The sequence below is a fragment of the Apus apus genome, chromosome 1 (assembly GCF_020740795.1).
Source record: "Apus apus isolate bApuApu2 chromosome 1, bApuApu2.pri.cur, whole genome shotgun sequence".
Classification (NCBI taxonomy): domain Eukaryota; kingdom Metazoa; phylum Chordata; class Aves; order Apodiformes; family Apodidae; genus Apus; species Apus apus.
Genome location: NC_067282.1, coordinates 85,346,025 through 85,372,986, shown reverse-complemented (window position 1 = coordinate 85,372,986; position 26,962 = coordinate 85,346,025). Strand labels below are relative to the sequence as shown.

Here is a 26,962-nt window from a genome sequence, read left to right as displayed (position 1 = left end):
ATTTGAACTGGTTTCATTGTATCTTTATTTTATATTCTCCAGATCTAGGTGCTTCTTGGCTCACAACGAAAAAATACTGCTATATGGTGTTCAAATCTTTGGCATATGTCCGAAAGGTCTGCTCGTTTAAAGTCTACACACCCAGGAGGAACTATTCATGACTTTAATTGTGCCTCAGACATTTCGATTAGCACTGTAAATATTTTATACTGGGGGGAAAATGTCAGCAGTCTTCCCAGAAAACTATTCCACAATTTCGTAGTCAAAAAGGACATCTCTGCTACTAGCTTCTCCACACTGCTTAATTTTTTATGAATGACAGTGAGGACATAAGGTCTCCACATAAATATTCTGTAATGGATTTTTGACCAGCTGAACTAAGACACACAGCAGGTTTATACCTTAATCGGAGCCCCATAATGATGGCAACCTTTCATCTTGGGGAGGGGGGTCACTGAACCACAAATGATCCACTGAGAAGACAGTCTTTCAACTGACTTCAATGAGGATACAGATACGAGGTCAACCGATTTAAGGGATACTAATATTCACACTAGTATCAGATTTTGACAGGGAGTAGGGCAGTTGTTTGGACTTCTTGATTGTTAGTATTGAAAAGAGTCTGAACTCTTTGCAGAACCTTTGTAACCTCAAGAGACTCCAGGTTTTTTAAAATTTCTATTACATGACAGCACCTGAATAAAGACAAGACTAACCCAATTTCTACACAAATTAAAACCCAGTTATGTGCCTGTCTTGACCATAGCCTCTAACAATGTTTCAAATATAGTAGTAAACAAAGTCTCACTCTACATTTAGCAAAAATCTGAAAAGTTGCTGGAACACAGTTCCTGCGATAAGGGATCCCAAGGGGAATGGTGTTGAAATCTTTTTCATATTATTTGAGGCTCTGGAGAGACTATGATTTCCATGAGACAAGTACAAGTTATGCTCTGTCACAAGAATCATGTGATTTTAGCTTTTGGGTAAGAAATATGATCAAATATGAAGAGCAAAAGACTATATCAACAAGCACACTGTTTATAAACCCTGTGAGGACTTAAAACCTCCAAGAGAAAAGGTGGATGAAATTTCATATTGCTGAAGCAAAAACAATAGCTTCAAGTTCTCACTATTAAAATACTTCTTAAACAATTGTAACCATATTTGTTATATATTTTTTTTCTGTAAAGAATTAGACACTGACTCTACAGATTTATTATTAAAAAAATTGGAAATTACAGTATTTTAAATAAACTCTGATTAGCATCTGTTTGTAGAACCTCTTTTATTTCCTCATTTAACCTGCAGCAATTTTCAGTTATGTGAACATGCCAAAGAAAAATTAGGTCTATCTACCAAACATTTAGATCAGAGATCACTGTAAGGTGTTGGTTTGTGCTTCAAACAGTACATAACACCTAATATAGTTATAAAATGATCTCTTTTACTTTGGTCATAGTTAATTCATGATCATGATGAGCAGTATCACAGTCTTTCTAATTACTCTCCAGATCAACTATCTGCTGAATGTAAAAGAAATTAATTTCATGGACAAACTACATATATATTTGAAAAGTTTCCTAATGATTATTGTCTCTGTCATCAGGAATTTGCATTTGTGTACTCTCAAAATTAAGACTTCTTTTTCTTCTTACACAGATGACTCCTCTGCAAGCATTGAGCTCATCTTACGATTTAAAGACAAAAGCAATTATTAACTATTTTTCTATATATTCTAGCTACTAAAGATCAAATTATTCTGTCTGAAGGAACAAACATTCTTTCTATAACTTATACACAAGTTCTGCATACAGAATGATGTTAATTTAAAAAACATTTTTCTCCTTTTCCTTCATTCCTTTATTGCTGCCTCTCTCCCCCTTCTTCCCTCTTCAAGACATTTGTGAAACTCTCAATGTGTTTCTATCAAATTGTCTTTGACAATGTTTATGCTTTTGAAGTCAAATGGAGCTCAAATTAAGAGAGAATTGATTTACTCTTAAATTGCTTCTGGCTCATACTAGCCAGAAACAGTATCTGAACTATTTGATGTCACAGATGTGAGGGTTATCCTGACTACAAGGCAGTGATATAGATTATGATCACAATACAGCCTCTTTGCCAGAACAGGGGGGAAAACGCTAGTTCTCTTGATACATTTTTTTACTTTTTTTTTTTTTAATCTTAAACAGAATTTAACTCAGAACAGTAATTTTGTAGTTTCTATGACTCATGTCTCTTCTGTCTTCAATAGATTGGACTCCCTATATGGGATATATTTTTTTCATTATGCAATTTCTTCTCTTTCTCTAGGCATTTTAAGGATGCTTGATGAATATATAGGTTAGCAGAATAATCTGAATACTACCTGGCACCAAATGTTATCATCTATTAGGCAAATCAGCAATTTGGCTGAATAAGAAAAATAAGGAACAGAGGGGTAAAAATACATTTTGAAAAAAAATATTTTCATGTATCATTACTTTTCTAAACAAAGAAAAAGGTTTGATGCTACAGGTAATGGAGTTGTCTTCTATTTAGTTAAAAACCCCAACCACACAGTCAAAGTGAAGGAATTTCTGAAGTAATTTTTCCTCAGCTTCACTTTTATTTGTGTACTTGCTGGTACACAAATAAATTTTTCCCTACTTAGATGAACAATTCTCTTTGTTGGGAATAAAAATACTGGCCTTCATTTTCATGTTCTAGCACAGATAAGGCAGTCCTTAATATATTTTGCTGCAGTATGTGATTTTTTTCTTTTCCAAAGTGAGTGCTATCCTACATTTAACTGATTTTCTGATAAAAGTTACTGTCTAAAACCAGAATATTTACTGGTGTGTTTAAAAAATTCAGTGAGAAAATGTACTGCACTAACTCCAGTGGATGCCTATTACAGCTACTTAGCTACTTATTTGGTTAGTACAGGGTTTTTTTAATCCTTGTGAATTGCACAAAAAGATCAAACACACATTGGTTATGGATGCAAAATAGAAAGGCTAAAGAATTAGAAATTGGAAAATACTAACTAGGGAATTGTTTCTGTAATACATGTGGCCATGAAGCGCACTTCAAACAACAACTACAAATCCAAATTAACTTTCCTGCTTCACTTGGGTTTTAGGGGGGGGGTTGTTTGTTTTTATGGCTCTTCTTAAAAAATCTTTTAATGGTCCTATAGTTTTAGCAACCTAATGATTCAGAATCTGGTGGATGGATGGATGGATGGATGGATGAATAGGAAATAGTTTCAGAAATCATGATTAGACTTCATGTGCTATTTTTTTAAGAAAACTATTACTTTTCTCAATAGATATTAAACAGCCAACTTAGTGGCCAGCTATTGGGACACACAATGACATATATACGCTATCAATTCCAGAAATTTCTCTGACAAAAACTAGTGTTATGCTACAACAATTTAACATCTTGATTATATTTAACATGAAATACAGCACATGTGTCCTTAATATCCATACTCTAGTTCTAAGGCTGTATTTCATAAACTAGCTTTCTCTGGAGATGTATCCATTTAGGTCATGAATAGATAGAGATTAACTGGGGATTATTCTGAGGTTAATTCATTCAGTAGAAACCCCCAGATATGCAGCTTTATGATTCTGGCATGCTTTTTTAGTGAAAGTTTTCCTTTCTTAGTGTACTTCTAAAAAGCTGAGAGCCAGAAGTCATCATGGCTCCATCAAAACAACTCAGTCACAAAATGAAGTCTGTAAGCAGAACACACACAAGAAAGCTGCAATAAAGGAAAATGATTTCATGATATTCAGAGATCTAGGATTTGCATAAAAGAAAGAGATAAAAAAAATACAGCAGAAAATATTATTTCCTCCTATTGTATCAGAGCAGTTTTTTCTTGTTAGGCTGCCTCAGGCTGCCGATTCCGCCTGTCAATATCTTGTTAGTTCCATATACCTTTTTAACAGCAGTTTCATCCTTGTTGTTGGGTTTTTACTTTCCCTATTAACAGTAATATGAGAAGCAAAACCAACCAAAGCCTATACAAGCATGTTTATATATTGGCTTAGAAAATAAAATAAAGCAAAATAAAGCCCACTTAGACAGTCATAACATTAAAAACCCAAAACAGTGATTACAAAATGGGACAATATGGCAAACAGAAGTCACTAAAATTAAAGGTATTTATCATTCTTGGGAAAGCAAAGTTGTGTAGCTGCAGTGTCTTCTGAAAATTCTTGTTTTTAAAAAACATACTGATATTCTAATTGTAAATGGTTATTTTATTCTGAACTGGACCTGTAAGACTAGAGGTTATTTGCTCCTACAACTTAAATCAGAGAATCAGACAAAGTAATAGGAAATCATCCTTCCTACTGCTGAGGCCCACTGTTACCCTTTACATAGATCAAGTTAAGCACACAATCAGGTTTTTCAGAATATGGGAGTAGCTGAATAATTTCATTTTAAGGATACAAGCAATAGTATAATTTATTATACTTTTCTCAAAAGCTCAGATTTCAGTGCATTTGTGGCAAGCATTTGAATGTGTGGTGTTGGAGCAGATGGAATGTTTTATGGATAGGCTTTAGTTCTCAATCCAAAATGCACTGCTTTTGCCTCTGGTCAAAGGTGAATTTATTCCCTCTGCTGGCTCTGTTCTGGGGCTCTCCCTAAGCAGGCTCTGTCAAATGCGCTATGCTTCTGCCAAATTACGTGATGATTTTGTCATGTGGGCTAATATTCCCCTGAGATCCAGACTTAATCAGATGCATAAAAGCGAAGCATTGCTGAACAGCATAGTAACAAAACCAACTGCTTTAGAGAGATACGAAATAGGCTTGTCTGAGGTTTAAAACATGTGCAGGTGCAAATGTAAAAATCCTGCCACACCTCAGAAAGGCACTACAAAGCAGTTACTGCAGACAGTAACTCATACTCATAACTATCTTCAAATCCGTCACATTTCTTGTTGTATTTATAGGAAATATTCTTTGTACTGGAATTTATACTTTGGAGTAAGCGATTGAGTTCAGTAGGAGTGGATATTAGGGCTGCTCTCTCATACATACTCAAATAGCGTCCAACCAACTTAACAGAATTGTACGGTAACTTGAATAATAAACTATACAAACTTCAGGATAAGCTTTTAAAAGTCAATTGGCTCAGGCCACAGATGTAAGCTTCTGCTGAGGGATCCAGATCCTAAAGGTTTTACAACATATTAATATGGCACAATAATAGAGATGTTATAACTAGCTATCTCATTGAATACATGTATATACTTATTTTGTGCTGTACTGTAGAAGTACCTGCTAGAGTAATTTAGGAATATACTTATCCTTCACAGAGAATCATCAAATAATTAATATACAAAAATTCAAAGACTGTGCTTCAGCTAGCAGATGGTTTCTGGATGGATAGTGGCAACCCTGTAGAGAGAAACAGTTGATGCTGACAACATGTGTCCATAATATGCACCTTTCAAGGCCTTTTATTTCAGATTAGCTCTAGTCTGGCCTTATGGACTGAATGCCCATTTTCAGCTGGAGTGCATTAGTTACACTCCTGGAGTGTGCTAAATCTTCCAAATCTGAATCCTAGTTTCATCTGAAAGGAATCAAGTTGCGGCATTGCAAAAGCACCACATGATGTGAACCAAAGAACGGTAAGAAAAAATGAAAAATATGCACTTCAAAAGCATGCTCTTGATTCCAACTAACACACTAATGAAGATGCTCTCTGAAATATGTATGCATATGTCAGCCCACATGCGTACACACATCAACATATATGTATTGCTAATACAAATGAAGAAGTGTTTCTAGCACAAGCTGGTGAATATGATTTCTCTGTTTTCTTCATTAGTTCATTTTCTTTGTTTACTACAAACCAGCATAGCTCTATCAGGATTAATTTGCTCACCATTTTTCAAAACTTCAGTCTAATTAAATTTTAAAATAATTTAATGAGCCTTGTCATACAATTTCTTCCTTTTTTTAAAATTTTATCTCAGAAGAGTGTTTCAGTAATTTGAAACTAGTTAAAATTCTTCATTATCACATAACTCTGAATACTGAATTAGACGTGGTACATAATTGTAAAATAAATGTCGCACATTGAACAAGTTGGTGTTCTGTAATACCACACCTAGTTTTTCGGGAAACTAACTGTAATTCAGCTTACAGTCTTACCAAATACACCAGTTGGTTTGCCTTATACTTTTCCATGTAAATAACAAGTGTGGTTTATTTTCCAGCAGCAATGGCAAAAATAATGATTCTTTGATGCTACAAGAACAAACTCAAAGATGAACCTGTGAAAGTATTTGTTTTGAAATAAGAAAATATTCATCCACAAAACATTTTTGTGTGACTGAAAAGACTGAGAAATGTAATTTTTCACATATAAGGACAGAGGGCTAAAAAGGGCTACTGCCTTTAGTCATTCCTACTTACTACAGCGAAGTTAGAAGAAAGAATTTAGGGAGACTAAATGCTCAGCATTCAAGATTTCTGTGCAAGTTTAGAAGACCCTACAGTCAATCACAACCATCAGATATTTGGATGTTTAGTGCTCATTTCCCAAAAGACAGTTCCCGATAAACACCTCTAGCACTTACTAACTAAAAAGTATTATATTTGTGTGCACTGCTGCTCAAGGTTTTATGGAGCACAACCTGCGAATGCATGCTGATATTTGGTCACCATCTCTTTGGGTTTATATTTATGCATACTGAACAGTGTCTGTTCACTAAATACAAGACTATACACTGAAGAAGAATGTAATTGCACTATGCTATAGGAAATTTCTTCTTCTCAAAGACTGCAGCAAACAGCCACATTTTATAGAAAGCAATGTCGTTTATCCCTAAGGAGTTCACCTAGATGATGCAGAGTAAAAGCATTTCTTGTTAGGATGTCTTCATTGTGTAAGCATCCCAGAAAAATCAGGACCTGGCTTTAAATTTTCTACTACTCTGCTACTTTAAAAATCAACAACAATAACTTGTATTTCTCTCTGTACATCTAGACTGTGTCCACCACAGTATTATTTATATACGTGTACCATTTATATTGCAGTAGTGAAATATTTTAGATACTTGAATGCTCCAATATTTCATATGCTCAGCATCATCTAATTTTTACCAGTAATTAATGACATGAGGGATATGGCGATAGGGTGAGCACCACCCATGAAAAACAGTACAAGCCCATAAGTCTTTTCAGCTGACAGCATTGTTGGGAATGAAGGCAGGCAATTTTAACATGGAAAATGTTTTCCATGCAGCTCTGAACGAAGAATTGGAATTAAAATGCATTTTTTATGTATACCAAAGAAGTGTAACAATGACAAAAGCTAACATTTAAAATGCAAATCTGCTAGTGTTGTGTGACACAGTGTGAGATATATCTCCAAGTCTTAAGGTTGACTAATTGAATTGGCATTGATAAGATGTCACTTAAAGAGACATCTCTGCAGTGAAACATGGGTTTGCTGTAAACGACCTGTCATTAGAGCCACGGGTAATGTCTGTGTCCAGAGTGAAAAATATTGTAGCTCCCAGCAATATGCTTAGTAGGAGTTAAAACAGCAAGAATGGTAAGAAGTCAGTGTATGTGAACCACCAGAGAATTATGCCTCAGGTGCTACGTTAATTTACTTGTTGGCATACATTAATTGAAACCAATCAATAAAGCTGGTGGTACAACAGAAAGAATGCAAAAGAAGTAATTGACTGCTACACTTATTCATTTTAAACGTGGAAAACAGGAATAATTTAGTCTAAGATTTTTCATTTCTGTCAATAAAGATAATAGGATTATTTATTTATTTTGTATTGTTTCAGCACTAATTATAATAACTATGATGTCTTTCAACAGCCATCATGTAAACCTCAGTATTCTGATTAGCAACTGTTAACATACATATAATGTGACTTTTTTCAACTGAGAAGTTAGAAAATATAAGTTTTTGCTACTAAAAAGAGTGCTAATGATTTGTCACACTGAAATCAATTACATATTGTAAGAAATAAAAATCTGCAATTTTTTTTATTTATGGTGTAATAGCTTTTAAAATTTTCATTCCCAAAGGTAAACAGAGTCATTTCAGAGTCATTTTCTAAGCACAAAAAGCTGATCCTGTTAGTTTCAATATTTTCCATTCAATTTGTTTAACATATTCACTCTGTATGTCCAGTATTTGCTAATACAGCTTTTAAGCTTTTTCTAAGTTGTTGGATTTTTTTTTTACTTATTCCCTTTTTAAAAAGCATCTACCAGAAATATTTTGCATCTACAGTAGCTGCTGTCTCATTTACTATAATTATTTCTGGGAGCTCCACCAGTCAGTTCTCAAGATCACACTGCCTAAAAAAATAAAATAAAATAGGATCACTTATTCATATGTGGAGGAATGTACTCACAATTACAGAATCACAGAATTGTCATGGTTGGAAGGGACCTCTGAGATTTCATTTCATGAAAACTGCTTGTCCTTACTGAGAGATAAATGGAAATCAGACCATTGTTATGCATAACTGCTTTGCACAAGGAACAGGCTTTCATGTAATAGTAAATGTAGTGCCATACGCTATCATTATGTCTTTGGTGGCATTGACTTTTCTCAAAATTCACCCAGATATGAATCATATCTAAAAATTTAGCCTCTGTCAAATAAGGAACACTTCCTTCTACATTTGTAGCAGCAGTACTTTCTTTCTGATGCTCAAAGGCAAACTTGTTCTCATTAGTATGTCTTCATTATTCGCAGTCTCAACATGAGCCAGCAATGTGCTCTTGCAGCCCAGAAAGCCGACCAGATCCTGAGCAGCAACAAGAGAAGCATGGCCAGGAGGTCAAAGGAGGTGATTCTCCCTCTCTACTATGTTCCTGTAAGACGCCCACCTGGAATACTGTGTCCAGTTCTGGCACCCTCAACACAGGAAGGACATGGAGCTCTTGGAGTGAGTCCAGAGGAGAGCCATGAAGGTGATAAGATGATCAGAGGGCTGAAGTACGTCTCCTACAAAGACAGGCTGAGAGAGTTGGGGTTGTTCAGTCTGAGAAGAGAAGGCTCAGATGAGGCCTTATAGTGGCCTTCCAGTACCTGAAGGGGCCTACAGGAAAGCTGGGGATGGACTTTTTACAAGGGCATGTGGTGATAGAACAAGAGGGAATGGCTTTAAACTGGAAAACAGTAGAATTAAATAGACATTAGGAAGAAATTCTTTATTGTGAGGGTGGTGAGACACCGGAACAGTTTGCCCAGGGAGACTGTGGATGCCCCTTCCATGAAGGTGTGGCAGGGGGGCTGGAACTAAGTGATCTGAAAGGTCCTTTCCAACCCAAACCATTCTGCGATTCTATGAAATTCCATGTAATAGTGCCAAATTCAACCTCTAGGAAAAGAACTGCAACTGCAACTGTTGTCCTTTGGCACAGGTCATTAACACTATGTATCTGTACCAATGAGTATCAGGTGTGATGGTGGCAAGCTGACTTTGTAACATTGTTGTCCCTGGTTTGGGGAGGAGTAGACAAGATATGAAAGATGCTATACAACAAAAAACAACAACAAAAACAAACATTCCAACAAAAACCCAAACAAAAAAAAAACAAAACCGCAAAAAAAAAAAAAAAAAACCAAAAAAAACCCAAACCAAAACAAAAAAAAACAACCAAGCACACACCCAAACATACATATACTGATTACTGGGCAGGATGCTTATTACAAGATTGTCCATACCTGGCAGATTTTCCTCAAACTGATATATATTTGCTTTTAAGTGAATAGAACCATCCAGTTACAACTTTCCCTTTGGAAAGGGACCTGGAGGTCTTGGTGGATAACAGGCTTAACATGGGTGAACAGTGTGCTGCAGCAGCAAAGAAAGCCAACAGGATGCTGCACTGCATCAACAAGGGCATCACCAGCAGAGATCAAGAAGTCATCATCCCACTCTACTCAGCACTTGTCAGACCACACCTGGAGTATTCCATTCAGTTCTGGTCCCTGTTCTGCAAAAAGGATGCAGACAGGCTGGAGAGGGTCCAGGGCCCTGGAGAGAGCCACAGGGATGATCAGAGGACTTGAGGAGCTGTCATATGAAGAAAGTCCAAGAAAACTGGATTTACTCAGCCTTGAGAAAATAAGGCTTTGGGGAGACCTTATTACCATGTTCCAGTACTTAGAGGATGGCTACCGAGAAGATGGAGACTCCCTATTTACAAGGAGTCACATGAAAAAACAAGGGGTAATGGGCACAAGTTGCTCCTGGGAAGATTCAGGTCAGACACAGAAGGCAAATTTTTCACCATGAGGACAGTCCAACATTGGAATAGTCTCCCAAGGGAAGCAGTAGATTCCTCCACATTGGACAGTTTTAAGTCTCAGCTTGACAGGGTGCTGAGCCATCTCATGTAAACTATAGTATTTCCTAGAAAGGTTGGACCAGATGATCCTTGAGGTCCCTTCTAACCTGGCATTCTATGGTTCTATGAACTTCTGTATACATATATTAGTCTCTAGATTCTTTCTTAATTTGTTTCTAAAACCAAATCAGTTCTACATGATTATTTTCTAATTTAGTATCATTACTTTTGATTCCTAGAAAAAATAAGAATTAAACCAACTATTATCTTTTTGTTAGACAAAGAACACTATAACCATGTTACTTTTACTGAGGATCAGTAGTATAGGTGAGTACTAGAAGCATATAGTGAGGGTTTGCTAATAGTGCAGTTTCTTGAGTAGCCTGAAAGCAAAATAGTAATTTACATCTGACTGGAAAGCAAATTTTCTGTGAACTCACAGAAGTTTAATGCAGGCCTTTTGAATTACCTCTCAATTGTTAATGTGGCAGTGAAGATTTGTGAAATACTGAGCAACACTATCAAACTCGCTTAGGTCCATTTCAATATATATATATTCAAAATATTCAATATATATTTTCAACAGTTCACCAGCTGAAGGTTAATTCAATTCCCAGAGAGGAGAAAGTCCTGGGTGCCAATTACTACATCACATGTGAGAGTGAGTCTAAGGACTGAATCCCAGGTAGCTGTTACAGGAATTAAACCAAAGAGACAGGGTGAAGCTCATTTTCCCCCTCTCATATTTTCTAAATCTTATTAAAAATTAACTGTTTGAAGTAGTTCAAGCCTTTCAGTTTGAAGCCTGGAGGGAAAAACACCAAAATCTTCAGTGTTAATTAGAACTGAATTGTGCAGACCACAGATATAAAAGTGAAAGTGTATACTTCCATCCTAAATTCTAACTTTTTTTTTTTTTTTTGGCTTAAATTCCAGTGAAAGAAAAGGCTCTACAGCAGGCAAAAGTAAGGTAATATTCTACATCAGACTGCTCAAAGCTTCTGCCATTTATTTAAGTTACAAAGCAGAATTCAGAGCTAGCTATTAAATATGTCTATTAAAGTGAAAAATCACCTTTACGCACTTTGCACTACTCATTTAAGACACTAGCAATGAATGATAACAGCTAAAGACATCCTAATTCTCCTTTTTTTTTTTTTTTTTTTTTTTTCAGTGATAAAGGGTAAACACTTCATATCTTACTTAATCCCACATAGTTGATCAACTTATGAAGTAAAATTGTTGCATATAACATCTTCAATGGGAATAGAGGGGTTTAGTAACTGTGTTTGTGAGGGACAGAGAAAGAGCCAATTTATGGATTTGTTTCTTGACTGTAAATCAAATAGTAGTAATGTGGATGTTAACTTGGGTCTCTCTTCCTCTGCTACTTGTAGGAACTCAGATATCTTTGAGACCTCAGTCTCTCTAGCAACTTTAACTGGATAGTTGGATAGCAGATTCCAAGATTCTTTATAAACAGAGAATGACTGTAATTGTAATTGATCAAGATTTTTTTCTTTACCTGCTTGAAGCATGTGAGAACAGGACAATGTCAAATTATTTCAACTACAGGTACTGGTTCTCCCCATATGTTTGCCAACACTACTGTGAAACCTAGCATGAGTAACAGTGTGACTGGGAGTTGTTCATACTGTATTTCCCTCCTCTCAAACAAGATTTATATTCAAGACTATGGCTTTACCAAATACGTATTCAACAAAATAACTTTGCAAAGAAGCAAGAAAAATGTATCTTACCCTAAGCTGTTAAGTGTCCTAAGATAAACAACAATGAAAGAATGGATTTCTTATCAAAAGGAGACAGAATGGACAGAGAAGGGATAACAATATTATTATTAAAGACCTACTGCAGCAGCACTTGCCCAAGCTACCCTTGCTAAAAAATAAATAAATAAATCACAACCACTAGTAGCTTTGTAAAGAGATGAAGAAGGCCAGAATGTATTCAGAGTATTTTAGTTGCATTTTTTGTCTTTTACTATACAATAGTGCTTTGAGATTTGCTTTGAAATCTCACTTGGGAGGAAAAAAAACACCTATAAGCAAGTATGCTTTTTCTGTAGGATATACAATACTTGAATATCCTCAACATAATGTTCAAAGTTTACATCAAAATATTAACTTTTAAAGCATTTATAAAATGTTATAAGCTTTGTTGAATGGACTCTTCAGCATGTTCTGTTTACCAACTTATGACTACAAATACATTATTTAGGGAACATTAACCTCAATCTTTCATTTTAATCAAAACTTATAATTTCAAACTTTTAAAGGTAAGTTATATCCCCATAAAATTGCAAACAAAAAGTACATTTGAAACGCAAAGTAAAATAACTGCCTATCAATCTTCCCTACCAGGCCTTCCACATTTATACTGTCTTAGCCTGCAGATCCAATTATCCTCCAACATTTGCTGCTCAACCATGCTGAGATTATTCACTGGTCCTCCAGTTAGACTGCAATAAAAGATCTGTAGGTGCATTTACACTCAGAGAAATAAGGTATAAATGTTAACATTGCAGTAATCTCTTTTTTAGTTACATGCACAGCCATAAACAGTGCAATAATGAATCAGACTATTTCCAGGCACTTAATTCATTTGCACTATATTTAGACTTGCTAATTAAAAAAAAATTAAAAAAAAATAAAAAAGGCAAGCAAAACCTAGGTGCAGCATAGCTTCAATATGAGACAATTCTTGACCCAAAGGCCTTACAAATAATAGTACTAATATCATACTAATATCACATAGAAGGTATTTCCTCTTGTGCCCAGACAGCCAAAGTATGGCTCCAACATGGATATGTGATTACGCTCTGCAAAGGCAATCTCAGCTCCTTCTCACTATTTTTTTTAAGCTTGACATTTTAAGAAAGTAGTCATACATAATGAAACTGCATTGACCTCTAAGACTGCTTATGGTCTGCAAAAGATTTGTCAGACTTGCTGCTTCTCAGCAAAAAAAAAACAACATAGATTAACGACAGTGATTTCTGATATTCCAGTCTTCATGGTCTTTGCTCATTGCAGTAGTTGTACATCACGACAAAACAAAAACCCTCTGCCATAGGACATTGGTATATGTTGCCAAAAATGTCAAAACCATGGTTTTCAGCCTAAAGCTGCAACTACTTGAACTGCAGGAGTCATTTCATTAGCTGACAGCTGTAATAAGCTGTTCTTTCTCTATGTGGAGAAGCTACTGGTGGGAGGTACAATTCACACAGGCATACTCCATAAATTATATACCACTTAAAGAAAAATATACTTCAGAAAACATTTGCAAAGCACTGTTCAAGATCTTTCCTACTTATTATCATTACTTCCTTAGTGCATTCATGCCTTAACATTTTGTAATTCAAAAGCTTGCAATAGACTTTAAAGACACGGGCAAAATTCAAGAAAATTAGAACTTTTTGTTACAGTTTGTACTGTTTCTGCTAGTCTAACGAATCATGGTCCTCGGTGTTCCCTGATGATCTGTTTCTAATGAATATTGTCATATTGATCTACAGAAAACAAAATTTACTGTGTTACTGCTATGTAAGGTAATATAAAATTGTAGCTTGGTATGTAACTAGCTTAAAAAGGCACTAACACATTTCAAAACCATACGGTATTAGTAAAATACAGTGTATCATTGAACTGCTTTAACATACATAGACATTTTGAGCCTTTAGTGCAGTGATAACCAGTCATCTCCTGATCATCTTACCTGAGGTGGTGAGAGTAGACTTCAATGTTGTTAGTGAGCCTAGTAATAGGCCTTCAGATTTACCTTTTCAAAATGTTTTTGTGTAATTCAAAAGTTTTTTTCATGGAAACTATTGAAAACTGAGCATGGGTAATAATACAAGCACACATCCAGCTTTTTTTTCTTTAAATGCATATTACATTCTACACATGAATCCATGACAGTTATATAATATTTCCATTCTCATAGCAAACCTCCTCTATTCTTAACAAGTAGCCTATTGCTACGCAAACAGAAATGCTTTGTTTGATCAAAAATAACCTTAATAGAAAGGCGACATATAATGTTTAATATTGCATTTCCTGGGCCAATTTTTAGTTTGTTTGTTTGAATTACATAGAATTTTGTCCTTAAGAGTCATTCATTAGCTTCACTTCAACAGTACAAAGGTTTTATTTGCTTGTCTTTTTTTTTTTTTTTTTTTTTTTTTTTTTTTTAATCTGGAACAAAGGACACTGAAGAGGATTGGTATGGGCATTTCACTTCTGCAGTAGTCATTTTACCTTAGATCATTAGTACAAATCAATTAATAAACTGCTACTGTTTGAAGCAATATTTTGGAGGAGGGTGCCACAATTCTGCTACAGACACATAATTAGCTGTTGAACACCCAGAATATCCCCTAGAGCCAAGTACTCTCAAAAGCAAAGCAGGGCAAAACAGGCACCTTAGTTCTGCACTTCAGCAATGGCTCTAGCCAGCAGGAAGTCCGGATGGAGTAGCGTTTTGGCTGATTTAGCTGTCTATAGCAGCAGTCTTTACCCATTCTGGTTTTTGAGTCATTTTAAGAAGTGGTGGAGAAGAAGAAACATACATTGCCAAGCTTATGTATTTCCATTACTTTCCTCTAGAATTACTCACGAAAAGAGTATCTGTTCCACTAGAGGGAGGAACAGGCTCAGGAACTGGTGTTCCAGTGCCACCCCCAACAGCAGTCTTATTCCTAGATGAAGGATGGTCTGTTGTCACAAAGAGCCGATAAGGCAAAACTGGAAGGGACGGTCCACTCAAGAAGAAAAGTTTCATAACAGCAACAAAAAAAAATCAAAAAAGAAAAAGGAAGAATCTCACCCCAGGTGCACTTTGATTTTCTGCTTTTTTTCTGTTTTTCCTGAAAATAGAATGTGTCTTTAGTTCCAAATGTCTTCCATATTACATTTAGATTTCTAGATCATGCTTTCCTTTTACACTGGGATAAAACTACCTGGAACAGAGGAGCATTTGTAGCCTATTTCCTGTCTTGAAAAGGGCATAACATAGATACTGGCTTTCATGTATTCTATCTTATTGCTTCGTCATGCTAATATTTGGTAACAATATGCTATCTTCATCTGAAAACTGGTCTATTTTAGAACTTACAAGATTATTAATACCTTTTAAGGTACAAAGATATTAACATTTCTAATTCCAGTATTTTTCCCCAAAATATATTTGAGATAGAACAGATCTAGAGATTGCAAAGTTTCAGTTTTTCCCTAAGAAAACCCAAGACCTACAAAGCCTCCATGTTAGAGTTTCTATATATGCACCTGCGTATAACTATATGGCAACTCCCTGTAATGAAAATATTAAAGCTGTTCACTACTGAAATTATTTTTACCAACTTTGGCTGGGACAAGTATCATGACTAGCTAGCGCAGCACAAAGGAAACTGGCTCATTATAACAGCTGTATCATGCAGACAAGCAAGGCTAGAAGGAGATGTGGCTTTAGTCTAACCTATCCATTTCACCTGACAGAGAACAGCTGTATCAGAAAAGGACATTTACAGCAGAGATGGAACCTGGCACACAGTCCTCTTCTCCTCACCCTCTGAAAGGGTGAGTGGACTGATGTTCAAACTCCTCTTTAGGGCACTCTGTAATCCACACTTGTATGCTATGCTAAGCACAGTAGCATGTTACTGACTTCTGGCTGGGTTTGACTGGCAGCTAATACACATTTGAATCTTCTCCCTAATGCCTGAAGCAGTATTAAAACAGAGACACAAATCAACCAAGCCCCTCTATGTTGTGCAGTCAATGTATACAAGACTCCAACAAAGCGGAGTGATGTATTCAGAGAGGAAGGTGCAATTAAATGTTGCTTCTTAACACCTTAGGCAATCAGTTTCATAGTGCTTTAATATATACCCCTAGAAAGTTCTGTCTCTTACAAAAGTTGCATTTTAATTCTGTCAGGCCAGAAAGGCAGAGACATTTCTTTAGAGAGTTTGAAAACTTCTGGTTATACTGGGCCAAAGACATTAAGCTCACAGACATTAAGGCAGAAGCCTTGAACTTGATGAGATGCAGAGATTAGGGTCAATATGCTTATGATAGCTCCAGCAGGAAATCTGCTGCATGATTTTGTATTGCCCAGTGTTTTCGAAATATTTAAGCTTTATGTTTCTTATTACTGTAACTCAGCCAAGAATCAATGAAAAACTGAGTAACTGAGGCCAGCTGAAATTTTCCTGCCTTCCCAGAGATGTGTGAGGGTTTGAACCATTTTTCTAAGCAATGTGTTATAGTCAGAATAAGACCAGGAAAAGTTTGACAGTCACCCATGATCATCTCAGCAGAACAAGGCAGTACTGTTCTGTACCAAACTGCAAGAAATGTTTAGTGGTTGCTTTATTGTAGATTACTCCTGACATCAGGATAAGAAGCCATGAAGTGAACTGTAGAGTCATACAGAGGTCAGTCAGAAGAAATCTGGATTATTCAGCTGTTCCTAAAGTGATGATCTGTGATGATAAGCAGATGAGCAGAAAGGCTGTAGGATTCAGACTCAATTTCTGTTGTCAGAAAAAACATTCTGAAAAATATCATCCCACCTGTGGCTGTGCTCTTTCTGGATCAACACAAGGTTAAACCCACCATGTCTTTTGATCCCTGCTGATGAGCACAGAACTTGTGTTCTCATTAGCCAGAGTTGGGTGATGCAGGGCACACAGGGTACTTCAGCAACAGCAGATTATCAGCTATGTAGCCTTCCAAAAACTATCACGCTAAGACTGACATATTTTGCTTTACAGTATTACACATGGCTTGACACAGATGAAGATTAGTTTCACCTGTTTTCATCTTTTAAAGAGCTGCTTACTGCTGACAGTTGCATAAAGTTATTTCATTGCTAAGAAATCAATGGAAATAGATACAAAAGAATTACTGTCTTTGTACTTTAAGCTATTTATTGAGCAAAACAAATACATACCTATTATGACTTGTCCTAAAATAACTAAGAAAGGACTGTTCAGATTTTCATCAGGGAAAAAAAAAAAAAAAAGCAATACCATTGTGAACTATGCTGTCCATGTGAATGGACAGCTGCATAGCTGCACATTGGCTCTCTCACACATGACATTAAGGAATGATAGCTAAGAGAGGAACTATGGCCCCAGAGAAGATCATTCAGACTACCCACTGCAACCTTGTCCTACCAAAGATTTTGAGAGTTGTTACGTATAGGAAAGAATTCACAATCGGGACAGTTGCTCATATTATGGACATAATGTGAGAAATCAAAAAAAGATAAAAATCATTAAATCACACATTGGCAATTTACATGCAAACACAAACAAAAATATTTTAATTACATAAGTTACTAATAGAAACACAACACGCCTCTCCAATTAAGTAAAGCTGAATTTAGGTGATGTTTAAGAAAGGCAAGACATGAAAATCCCCATCTTTCTCTTAGCAGTTATTCTTAGTACATTTTGGTATATGCTACCAGAACTTTTAAGATTAAAAAACCTCACTTTCTCAAAATATGTCCCAGATCTAATCTTATACCTTATATCTTACACATACATTTCAAAAATGAAAGTTTTGTATTTCTCAAGTTAAAATATTATCGACAGCACTCTGTTCCTTTGCTTAAATAATTTTTTAGAACTTTTTTTAACTGGGACAATGCTTCAACATACAGAAGTCATTCTATGGTTCTATAAAATACCATTTATTCTACACAGCATTCAGGAGCTAAGACATTAAAACGCTTGTCTGGGTAATGTATTGAAGACATCCCTTTATTCCGCCGTGACAGACCATGACCATAAAATTTTGGAAAATGTGGGGTTTTTTTCTCCTCAGAAGAGGAATATTTCTTGTTTTTTGTCATCTAGTCATTATCATTACTTAAACATATATTTTTTCTTTGCTGATCCTCTCCTTACTATGACTGTTTTCTGTAATGAGATTTATTAATGCACAGAGGCAATAAGCTACGAGTTATTCCAAAACATATTTCAGCAAAGATAAACTTAACTTGCAGTGTGAGATCTCCATGCAAGCTGAAGCATACTAGGACCCTGTAATTCCTTCTGCCATACTTTCCATTCTCTCATTCCTCTCCAATTACACTCAGAGGAAGTGTTCCTATCTTTTCATAACAGAGTGTAGATAGTTCAGAAGTGTGCCTTGCTTTCATCCATATACAGCACACCTATCTAAAAGAAATTATTGGAAATAGCATGTTCAGTGCTTCAATTCAATGCTGTAGGCAGTCAAAACTCGATTACAATAGTATGATATAAGAAACAGCGACACATTTTACCTTTCTTTAGACCTTAGGCATGCAATGTTTTCAATAGCAGCTTTTTTCTTAATTTTAAAAACATTAAGATATTAGCCAAAATACCTGACTGCATCAAGGGTTTATCTGGGGACTGAAGTTAGCTTTATTTCATTCAAAATTTTCAGTTAGAATTGTCTGCAGTTCTGTCTGTCTGCAGAGAATTTGTTTTATTTTCCTGTTTAATTTTCAACACAGAACGGATTTTTTCAGTGGTCAGCTATGAAAACTTAAATGTAGGTTCAAAGAGTCAAGTTATATCCTTAAATGTATTTATCACTAATAATGTTATTGACACAATTGGAGTGTTTCTGAAGTATAAACTTGCAGAATAATTTATCCAAAACACAACCACCACTGGTGATAAATGAGAATGGAAGAAAAGCATTTGACTTTCAGATGTTGAGTGTGGCAGGACTTGCAGTTAAAAGAACGCTTAGTAAATCTGAAAGTTCCAGAAGGACTCAAAATGAGTTTACAATTCTCTTGTCCAGCTATTCTTAGTAAAATCCCACTCTAAAGTCTTTGTGTTCCTGGAACAAGGGCACATTACAAACACTACTACCATTAGTTTAGATTTCCATATTTGCCAAGGGCAGCACTATATGCAGTGGTGCTCCTCCTGTAGTTGGATGATCTGTCCTTACATGTATATTGTTTTGGAGGATCACTTTACCTTTTATGTTTATTTTTTTGGAGACTTCTAACACTAAGTTATTTTGAGCGTGGAAGTCTTAATGAAAACTATAATGAAGTTCCTTGTTTTTTCTAGGATGTACTGCAGAACATCAAAAAAGCATGATTACAGCAACTTAGCTCATATATACTCACAGCCAGTGTCTTGCATTAAGAAAGCTTTTCCGTTACATTTCTACAGTTCCCTTTTAGAAAGGAGCTAGAATAACAACAAAATAATAAAAAAAATCTGAGTATTTATTTGACTATCCTGGTTGAGGTCAAACAGGCACATAAAACACTAGAAGTATCAAAGTGTGATATTCAAATGTGGTTCTTTTTGAAATATATTCACCACTACAGCAAACTTGTTAGTGTGAAAAGTCACCATTGTTGCAAATCAAATCCTAGTTTACCATGCTATTTTTAGGAGCGGAACAGACTTACTGTTACAAGGAGTAACACAGATACACACTTCAGTTCACTCTTTAGCTCCCCATGCAACTGTGTCTTCTCCTGAGGGGGACTCTGAGGGGAAAATCCAGAACATGCAATGGAATTTATACAGAACCATTTCCCCTCAACTGAAGAAAGTGTTTAAACAAAAAAAAGCCACAGTCTAATTGCAACTTAAGATGTTTCTCTGTTCACCCTAAAAATTTCTCCAAAGCGGTGTGGATGATGCAGAACTTTGTCAAGTAGGGAAGCTAGATTAACTCCACAACACTACAGAAAGAAGATGAAAGGGCTTTTGAACTTGGCTTCCAGCCATTCTTTGGCTGGAAGGAAACTGTGCTCTGAGCAAGACGAAGATCCAGGCAACATGAACTACAATACAAACTATGGCAGCTACTTTACTTCAAAAAACTAAGGAGAAAAAGAAGCAATGAGGTATTACTCAGGAATTGTTTCATGCGGAAGTAAGAGACCTCAATTCCAGCTACACTCTTGCTAGTAGTTAAGGTCTCATGGCTCTTTGTTGTTCTAATAGAGAGACTTTGCTAGTCCTAACATAAAATACCTTTTGTAATGGTTCAAGGAATCTTCAAAGAAGATGGGGAAATAGCATCTTCCATCCTTATCTTGCAAGGTTGAAAGGAGAAAGGGATAGCACTTGAAGCCAAAATAGCATGTAAGAAAAAAACTGTGACTCAGAAACTCGAGCACTTGGCTGAAGATAAGACTTTCTGGGTTCTGGATGCTACTCCAACCACACAGTATTTGTCTGAAGCCTGTTGTATTACAGAGAAGTCAGACCAGAATTAGCAGTATCTCCCCTAGGTTGGGGACAACCAGTAGGCTACCAAGTCACATTGCTGTTTCCTAACAACAGATTTTCTCTCTTCTGCCGCACACATTTTGTTGGTGTAAGGATCAACTTATTTGGACTCTGAGGAGCAAGAGGAGAGCTGAGTAAGGAAAGAGGACAAATACACTGTGTTCACTACTGACAGAGGAGAAAGCTAAAAGACACCTGAGGAAGTAAATTTACCACATGAAAATGTGTGAAATTCTCCCGACTTGGCAGATCTGGAACTTGGACAGGAAAGATGGATGACACAGAACTGGAAACAAAAAAACAGAAATATTCTCATGGAAGTTTCACAAACATGACATGAGAAGGCAGAAGGATGGTACACACTTGGATCTCAAGATGGACAAGGACAGATTAATGATTGGAAAAGCTTGGAGGAGAGAGAGAGAGTTAATTGAAGCAAAGGATTTGATGTGTTTGGCAGGTTATAAATGGATGGCAGTGAGTGAGAAGTGATGAGACTGATAATTAGAAGATGGATAGGGAATGAAAGATTTATAGACTGAGTAGTTTCATCAAAAAGAGTATAACAGCTGAAACACAGGATATCTATTAAGTCTCTTGCGGACTGGAGAAAAATTTTAATTATGTCCTACTGTGTGTTGGGTAAGAATTACCTGAATCTTCTGAAAACTTACAGTGTTGCTGCATGTTTAACTTAGATAAGGTATGTTGTTCAGTTTATGTCCTCTCTATAGTTTTTTTTTATTTTTAAAGCTGTTATTTTACAACTGCAGAGGAAAGACACACAACATTTCATTTATCTATTGTGTGTTGTATCACCTTGATGAGCCTAGAAATTTGAAAGTCTCTAAGCTTCTCTTTAAGAGGCCTACAGTACAGGAAAATGAGGGCAAATCCACTCAAATTGCTTGAATGACAATATTATGGAACACAGAGAGAGATGAAAAAAACTTCTGACCACAAGGTCTTCCTATACCTAGAACCAAGTACTGAATGTGCAGTTCTATAAGGTTTGACTAATACTTGTAAAAATAAAGTGCTCACAACTAATTTTAAAAAGAAACTTTAGTCTTGATCTGCAATTACTCTAGCATTTTATTCTAGCATCAAACTATTTCAAGTTCTTGAACCTGTATGTTAACAAAAATGTTAGGAAAATAGCAAGAACATACAAGAACTTCAGTACAAAAAAGACATATGCTACATTTAAAAAAAAAACAAAACAACAACAAAAAGATAATTTGTATTTCTATTTGCATTTTAAGCCACACAAGAGCTTACTCAGAGAAGATACAAAGGTAGACAAAATAAAATTTAAGTTTACATAACTCAGTTCTTCATCTCTTTCCTTCACAAAGACAAATTTGTAGCCCCCAGTGGATTAACCCATTACGCATATGGTTTGTCACCTGCTACCTGGGACTCCAGGTCTGTCTCTAACGCAAAGCAAAATGAGATTTCCAGATATTTCTGAGGACACAGAAAACATTTACCAGACAAAAACGTTTATCAAAAAAAAAAAGGTTCCCCAATCATTTTCACTTTTTGACCTAGAGACTCCTTTGCTTGACAAGTGGTTCCACCTCAGAAGGATCATAACCCATGGAATTCATCTCATATAGAAGGTCAAGAGAATATAAATCCCTTGCTTCTTCCCAATTATTATTTTTTTACACCTACCTGTTGAACTATACAAGTCTGCTAAAGGAATCCCTAGTTGTATGTCAAAACAAAAAAATCAGGCAAATTCAAGTATAAGAAGACTTCTCTATTCTAAATTCTGTATAATACTTCAACCATGTGTGGAAAGTATACTGTATTTGCTTATCTGAATTCAGTTAGATGTCCTACAGTGTCCTCAATAAATAAATAAATAAATAAATAAATAAATAAATAAAAGAAACAGCTGAGTCTCCTGTGGCTAACACACTTGCCCCTCTCACTTAGGCTGAAGTTCAGATGTGCACCAAGATCTTGAGAAGCTACTTAAAGAAAATCCATATAGACATCACATATATGAAGTATTATGTTGCTCATTGTAGACAAAATTCAGCCACAGGAAAAGACAACGTGAAAAGTCCACAAAGGGGAAAAAAAAAAAAAAAAAAGAAATAAAAAAAAATATAACACAGGAGTATGTGAAAAATCATCAACAAAGGAAAGCAACAGAACTCAAATAACCCTCCCACTTGTTCAGAATTTACTTCCTTTTAAACATCTATTGGGAGACTATGTCCAATAAAGGTTTTATGTGTGCCTTACTGAAGACACCTGCAGATACACCATTGCAAAATTGGTCGAGTTCTCCTCATTTCTGTGATATTCAACTGGTCAATATCTAATACTGAGGATTCAATATTACCCCGGAAAGCAAAAGGTATTGCTTGAAATTTCCTCTCACTTACTAAAAAGTCAATCAACAACAGCCAGGCTCTTTCACATTTTCACAATGGCATCCTTTGTTTTTAGAAGAATTCTTATGGAAATCAGTACAGCTTCTAGGCAAGTGTCAGTCATAGTACCAAAAATGCTTCCAGGAATCTGTAGGGCTTTGGCACACAATTGCTAGGCAATTTGCAGTGTTTGCTGAATGACTGAAAAGCAATGAACTACTCTGCGAACAACTAGAATAATTTTATTAGGTTTCTGCCTTCCTTCCTTGTCCCTAACCACCAAAAGCTAGGTCTCTTTCCACACTATTACAGCTTGTTCAGACCAGTGTAATGCTCCTGGATTTTACAGCAGTGTAAGATGTAAGTAGAAAACATGCATGAGACAAACATAAAATGAATGAAGGAGATCACAGATTAAAAAAACCCAAAAAGTTAAAAAAAAAAAGTCAAACATTATATTTGGATATTAGCCTTATTATTCCACAATAAAACAGGACATTCTTAACCTGTTTTGTCTACAAACTGCACCGAACAAAGCCTTATTTTTCCTTTTTAAATGAAGAGTATGAACGTCAGTTTAATAAGAAGCTGTCTCAAATGCCAGTTCTTGCCTATCAGATGAATCTCACCGTTTATCTACATCACAACCGTCTGGGATTAGAGAACTGTCCCTTCTATCCACACATCTGTGAAACGCAGGTACGTCACAAAACATGCTTTTGCCCCCCCAAAAATACCTCTAAAGTTCTTCTCTGTAGTCGGACTGATCAGCAGTTTTAAAGATTTTCTTATTGTAACCAAACGGTGAAATATGAGCAGGTGAAATTAATATGAAAAACGTCTTAAATCCGCTTAAATCAATTTTGAGTCATTGGTCATTAACCTTAACACATCCCAGTGAGCACTGAGATTAAAAATTAACCTACAACACTTCACAAAAAAATATGAATACTGACAGTGTTAAAGGTAAACTTAATTGCATCCTAATTTTCACACGTCAGTGTTTTGCATTGCTCCCGCTGTATTCCTTTATTGTGTTTTTTTTAATAGCTCCGCACTCCGGTGCGGCACCCCTTCTGCTGCCGACCCTGCACAGGCAGAGCCGCTCGTGGTTCCCTCTCCTGCCTGGCCAAAACGCAGGGGCACTCAGCGAGGAGCGCGAACCGAGCCTCCCGCCCCGCGGGGCAGCCCTGCCGCCCCCAGCGCCGCCCTCCGCCCCGGGCCAGGGGCAGCCCGGCTCCCCTCCGCCAGCGGCGGGCGCGCAGCGGGGACGCAGGGCTGCGCAGGGCTCCGCAGGGCTGCGCAGGGCTCGGTACCCCGCGCGGGCCACTCCAGGCCGCGGCACTGGGGGCGCTGCCCCGCGGGGCGGGGGCGGTGCGGGTTTGCGGCACTGCAGCAGCAGGAACAGCTGCTGCAGCGGAGACCTCCCTCCTCCTCCTCCAACCCCGCCGCGCCGGGGTCCCTCCTTTGTGCGGGAGGCGGCCACACACTCGCGGACTGCCACTCCCCCACCCCCCCGAGAGCCGCAGCGTCCTAGCGGAGGGGGGCACCTCTCCCCCACCTCCCTCCCCGCCAAGTGCTGGCGGGTGCGCTATCGCAGCACCCCTCCCATGCAGCCGCTTTCCATCTCTAAAGATATTTATAAACCTATATATACATACACCTATATCTCCTTATTTCCCCCCTCCCACTGAATTTCGGTCTCCGCCCGCCCGCCCGGCGGGGGCAGAGGAGGGTTCCCCCCCGCAGGGCTGCTCCCCACCGGCGGCATGCCTACGGGAAGGGAAAAGGTTCTTGCAAAGCGCGGCGAAAACAAAGCCGGCTCTCCTTGCCTCAGCCGCCCGCCTGCGGCGTCCGCCCCGCCAGAAGTTGCGGCGCGGATTCCCTCCCTCCGCAGCCGCAAACCAGGCTGAAAAGCACCCGGAGACCGCCCCGGAGGCCGACGGGCATACCGGCTGCCCGGCGGTAAAACTTCTTTGTTGATAACGACCGAGGCAAAGGACGGCAATAAAGCCGGGGACGCCGTCCCGTGGAAGCCCCGGCAACTTTACAGACAATAAACACGCCTCCGGTACCTGCAAAGAAACTTGTTGGGCCGCTCCCCCAGCGCACTAGCCACTTTCTCATCCCCCCCCTCCCGCTGTGACCTCTCCCGGCGCCTGCGGGAAACTGTTGCCTCTCCCGCAGCCGGTGCCCCGGAGACGGGAACGGCCACCCCCCCCGCTCCCTGCGGCTGCCGGCGAGACCCCCGCACCGGTCGCTACTTTGGTAGTAGGGGGACTTACCCTCCGAGATCAGGAGGCTCTCAGAAAACTAGCAGTTCCATCATCCAGGCAGCCCCTTGCAACTTTCCTTGCACAGAGCGAGGATACGTATCTAAATTTATACGTAGAGAGAGAGGGAGCGCGCTTAAGACGACAAGCTGTTCGGGAGACTTTTCAATAAAAGGGGGATGAAACCGGATTTCTTCCCAGTATCAGAACCCTAGAAAGTCAAATCCTTCTTCAGAAGAGAATTCTTTCAGACCCGTTATCTGTATTACTATTAATGCGCAGAGCAGGAGGCATTGCATACAAATAGATCCAAGTAGCAGCTTCTATTGGTGGCTGCGAAGGGCCCCCGGGTCCTACTGCTCCGGCGCCGGGAAACTACAAAGCCGAGCAGCAGCGAGCGGCTCCGGAGAGGGCACGGTCTGGGGAAGGAGAGGGCGGGGGGTGTGGGGAAAGGGGGGCTGCAGGGGCCGAGTCCCGTTTAATTGATTCGTTACCTCGGGTATTGTAATACGTGTTGCAATGTTTAAGCGGGAGAAAGTCACATTATAAACGGATGTCATGCAATCTCCCCTTTCATAGCTGCTCTTGCGGGGCTATTGTGCAGCCTGGTATGAGAAATGTGTCTGATTTTTAAAACAAGGGTTTACTTGTCCGCAGCTCTTTTTTTTTTTTTTTTTTTTTTTTTTCCCTAAACTGTCAAAATTAGCCATCATGTTCCCTAATAATTATGTAGTTAGCTCAGTAATCAATTATTCATTGAATTTCACTTACCTATGCTTTTTCTTTATCAAGTTATGGCTTTCCAAGGGCGCATCTGCTCCTCTGTGCAGAATGGATATACAAACATTCTGAAAAATTAAGCCATTTATTCTTTACTAAGAGAGAAAAAGTAAAAAATAATTATCAAGGTAAAATTTCCCCATTACAGAATACAAAGATAGTCAGTTTGTAATAATTATAGTCCTTATTGGATGTAAAAAATAACTGGGCTGAAAGAAGACATCCCATTTCAAAATTCAGGCAGTGAAAATAACAAAAAACCAATAAACTTATGTATTGGCTGCTAATGGAGAGTAAATGTGAGATAATTATGACATAGGTCAACATAACTGGGAACTGAAAAACAATGTAAGCACATATGTAGGAGTATCACACATAGCTAAACTTCCATTACTGTCTTGCAGATAATGTACATTATATACTGAATGTACATCTAGATAACGAATGTTAGTAGGCTTGAAACTGTTGAGTATTTAATGAAATCTTTTAAATAGTGTATGAAGATTATTTAGAAAGAAAGCCTATAATATATTGCAATGCATGACACAGTTGAAGGTCTAAAAATACCCTCTTGCCCTACACAGAAGGATGGAAATCAGTGAGAAGGGGACATTGTCCAAAAGGTCCTGTTGGAGGGCAAGGTCCTTACATGCTAGCTGGGAGCTACCAATGTAAAAACATGTATTATCACAAATGAATTTTTACAAATGTTATTGAAAAGTCATATGTACAGCACAAGGTTACTTGCCACTAGCCCATTATTTCACCAGGTATATAGGTAGAGACAAAAGAAGTTTAAAACAAAACATGAAGGAAAACATAGTGTTTAAAAAACTCATGCACTCTAACAATCAACAGCAGTAGTTGCAT

At 37.6% G+C, this 26,962-nt stretch overlaps 1 protein-coding gene across 4 annotated transcripts in view; it reads right to left on the bottom strand.

The window, feature by feature from the left end:
* Window positions 1-25,388, bottom strand: part of ROBO1 (roundabout guidance receptor 1) — a 727,411-nt gene extending 702,023 nt beyond the window's left edge. For all 4 annotated transcript variants that reach the window (XM_051640235.1, XM_051640252.1, XM_051640268.1 and 1 more), the window contains exon 1: window positions 25,325-25,388. The gene's annotated coding sequence lies outside the window, so the exon portion shown is untranslated. The remainder of the gene's footprint in view (window positions 1-25,324) is intronic.
* Between the last annotated feature and the right edge of the window lie 1,574 nt (window positions 25,389-26,962).